The following is a 4,192-nucleotide window of genomic DNA, read 5'->3' as shown; positions in this document are numbered from 1 at the left end:
AAGAAAAATATTTTAATGGGTTTCTAATGATTCTCATTTATCTATGGATCCTCTTGACCAATGTCTAAAGACATGCACAACTCTGGACCCAATGCCTAATTGTCCTATTTTTCTGGTTCAGCCTCTCACATCTAGGTCCTGGCCAGTCTGAGCTCCCTCAGACCAACAAGCACTTCTCACACTTTTACTTTGAGCCTGGGACAGTATTTGACATTGATACACAGAGGTGAAGAAGCATGGTTCCTACACTCAAGGAATGTAAGCTAAGAGTGTGCTGAATTTGCTCATTGGGGAAGGCCTCTGGGCCTTTGCTCCTGGCAGCTTTTCAGGGTAAGTGGTGACACCTAAAAGATCATGCCCATTGTTTCCATCAGCCTGCCTAGGAGCCCCCTCAAAGGAAGGAGGCCGGACCTTATAACCCTGTGGTCTCCATGACAACCTCAGGATGGCATTAGTGGTGACTTAGCCAAGGTTCTTCTGAGACAAGATGGGTGACTTGGACTTCCCCCACCCATCCCAGCTTCTTTCTTTTTTCCCTCCGTCCACCTTCCATATCATTCCAGTCATAATGTATGCTGAGATTCCTTTATTTCAGGAATACATTCTATATTTGAAAGTTGGCTCACCCTCTGGGTTTGCTTTCCAAAGGCAATGGAAAACAGTCCCCAAAGGCAGGCCACTGAAGCAGTGTCACCCAGGGGGGACAAGGAACTGGTCAAGGTTAAGAACCAAAGAGAATTAAAAGAGGAGACTCTGAATAGGAGGGTTCCTCCCTTCTTCTCTGATCTGAGGAACAAGATAGGGCTATAGGAAGCTTAAGGGAAGCTAGTAGGAGAAGCAGCAGGGAGGACTGTGGAGGTGGCCTCTATAGGAAGAATCATGGAAGGCCACCACCCAGGAGACTGTCCTGCCGAGCCAGGATCTGCCAGGGGCAGCTCAAGAGGTGGTAAATGATCCTCAGTGAGACAGGAACATTGTCACATTGGACAAAATAGGGTTTCCAAAAACCACGTGTGGCTGCAGAGCTAATGCATTTGCATATCTGGGGGTACCTGACTAGGTAAAGGGTTCAGCTTCCCAGGTGTTCAGTGACTCCAAATAACACCAGATATATCTTTGGCATGGGGTAATAAACTCACACTCCCTTCTTGTTTGCCATCACCTCTTCCCTCCTTGCCATTCCAAAGCCCATCTCTCTGATTTCCTCTCTACCTCTCCGGTCAGAAGCTGACCAAGACCTGGAGCTTGGGACTCTTCCTCACCCCAAAGCTTCTTCTCAATGTTAGAGGCCAAGAAACAGGACCATGGTCATCCCTCCTTCTTTCTTCCTGAGATATGCAGCTGAGCTGGAGCAAAGACCCCAGAGGCCCAAATGAGGAAATGTCAAGGCATCCCAGGGCAGCTCAAGGCCACATTGCCAACATGGCCAAGGTCTGAGCCAAAGGACATAAAGAAACAGGCTTTCCATGGAGAGTATCTTCAAGGATTTGCACTCCTGCCCAGTTGACAAAAGCCCCAAAGTGTTGGCCCAGGGAGGGAGTGCCAGCTTTATGTTTAGTCTGGCACTGATCTAACAGGCCTGCAAGGATCAGCAAGCAGCGAGTGTGGGTTTCAAGGCCCCTGAGTACCCATGTTTATCTTCAGGCTCAGATCCAAGAGCTCAGAAATGTGTCCATTTCAAAATAATAATTACAATAGTCTTTCTTCAGGAAGATGCAGACTTTGGAATCCATGTCAAAGTACAGTGGGACAAAACAGCCTAAGAGAATGTGATTTGGGTGCATGAAGAATGGAGTTTAATATAAGAATTCGCAGAATTCATGTGGGCTTCTCACTCACCTCAGCAAGAAAGGGATATGAAAACATTATAATTGGAAGAGATAATTAGGGAAAAGGCTGGAGCATAATGTTTTGCAAAATTGGATGTTTCAGCTGGTTCTGGTCATTGGACAATAGAAGGACCAGCATTTGGATATTCAATTACCTCCTAAAGCTGAGGACCAGTTGAACATATTTGGTTCCGGAAATGTCCCAATGAAGCAAGAGAAAAATGGAACAAAAGGCTTTGGCAGGGGCCAAGCCATTCTCACAGCTGCAGAAATGGAAGACAAATCCCAGAACACCCTCCACCCCATCCCAAACCCAGCCCCCACATGGCCTCAGGAGAGCACATGAAGCAGAGCTTCACCATGGCTTGGCTCACAATCGCATGCGCCCCCCAGGAAGACTTCCTCCGTTGGCCCACCCTAACCCTAAGACACACCATCTCTGTCTCACTAAGAATGAGAAATACTGAAATAACCTTTCTGACTGTTGGCACCAGGCACCCAGGCACCCACCAATTGGCTTCCCTGCCTCCTTATAGAAAAATGCCAACTTCCCAACCACACACTGACATTCCTGGCAGAGAGAGCCTTATTATTCTACCTGAAGCACCGAGAAACAAAGCCAGTCAAGAAATTTGCCTATTGGGATTGCAAAGCTTTGAATGCCATCAGTCATGTGGAAAATGTTGAGCCGAGCCCGGCGGAGTCCTCCAAGGCCTTCATGCAAACAACAAAAGGCTGCTGAGAGCGTTCAAGCCCGCGTGGAGGAGGAATCGCGAATCACAAAACCAGGCCCTGGCCTCCTCCGATGGCCCTAATGAGGACCAGGTGACCTCGGATGAATGCGACCACACTGCGTTCGCGTTTGTCAAATCTGAGATTACTGCGGAGCCTGGAATGAATGAGTCTACAAACAAGAAAATCTATCTGTTCAGGAGCTGGAAAGAATAGGATGTGGAAAAGGCGGGGGGTGTCATCAATTACTTGTGGTTCTCAGAGAGCCAAGAATTATGCTTGGAAGTACAACTTCTGAGCATCTGGAGAAGTCTTTGGTCAGCATCCTAAGTCTTCTGGATAATATCAAAATCATCCAGACCATCCAAGCGAGGCCAGATGGAGGCAATATTGTGTAGTGTGCAAACTTGTCTTGGGCCCCTCTCTGCCCTCCCCCTGCTTCTTGCCCATCTTCCTGGGGGGCGGGGGGGGGCACACCCCCTCCACCACCAACAAGAACGGCTCAGAGTCTCACCTTCTCGCCTGCCAAAATCTGCTCCTAAGAAGGGATGAGATCCAACTACCCTTGCACTAATCACAGGGTAAGTATTAAATGATTTACACTGTAGTGGGAATTGGTGCCTTCACATCAAGGATCACAATTTTAATTGTTGAAACTGAGGCATTAGCTGAGAGGAGAGGACACAGGGGTCACAGTGACAAAGCCAACGAGGCTTTGGAGGAGGGAGAGTGACACTCACCCAGCTCTGCTCTTCACTTCTTGTGGGGCCTTGGACACCGGCCTCTCTCTCTCTTGGTCTCAGTCTCCTTCCTTCCAGAAGGAAGGACGTGACTGTGGTTGCTTCAGCAGCACACACACTAAAATTGGAAGTATACAGAGAAGACTAGCATGGCCCCTGCACCAGGAGGGACATGATTTAGGGGACTTGAGCGTTCCTTCCATCTTGACCAGTTCATGGGCAGCCGGCCAGTGGAAGCTTCTTGTGAGCCCCCCAAGAAGTAGTGAGGCATGTTTATGGATATGGGGAGAGCCCAACAGGAGGTGCTGCAGCACTCCTGTGGAACAGCCTGCCACCACCTCCGGGAAGGTGGGTCATGGGGTCTGCTGGGCCCTGGAGGACAGAGCACAAGGGATGACTCTCACGGTGCCCATGGGAGCATTTGGGGTCCCACTGATGGTTTGATAGTGCTTGGGCTAGGGGCCGCTCCTGTGTCCCTAGAGGAGGCCTCTGGCCCAGGTGTATCTCGATTTTACCCCCTGCAGGGGTTCCACACATACTGCAGCTTAGATCAGTGGCTCAACTTTGCCAGGATAAAAGATAGCCCCCAGAATTGTGGAAGGCCATGGCCCTGCCTTTTACCCCAAATCATTCCCAAGCAACATTGTACATGTCGGGAGTTCTACTGTCCCTACAGACTGTGTCACCTCTATCATGTCTTCTTCTCTTCCCTCATAGACAGAGCCCATCTCCCTCCTCTTCCTCTCTCTCTGCGCATCGCCCAGGAAGGGCACCCCAATGTGCTCCATAAACCCTACCGACTTGATCAGACTAGAAGTCAGGACCATGAACGACCATTCCTTGTTATTCACAAATGTTGGGGGGTTTTATTTTTGTCTCTTTTTTAACGAG

General features: G+C 49.3%; 1 pseudogene; it reads left to right on the top strand.

Moving 5' to 3' along the window:
• Nucleotides 1–3,399: 3,399 nt before the first annotated feature.
• Nucleotides 3,400–3,500, top strand: LOC119867134 (annotated as a pseudogene).
• Nucleotides 3,501–4,192: the final 692 nt, after the last annotated feature.

Source organism: Canis lupus, chromosome 31, assembly GCF_011100685.1.
Source record: "Canis lupus familiaris isolate Mischka breed German Shepherd chromosome 31, alternate assembly UU_Cfam_GSD_1.0, whole genome shotgun sequence".
NCBI lineage: Eukaryota > Metazoa > Chordata > Mammalia > Carnivora > Canidae > Canis > Canis lupus.
The sequence above is the reverse complement of the archived record's forward strand: the minus strand, read 5'-3'. Positions and strand labels throughout refer to the sequence as shown.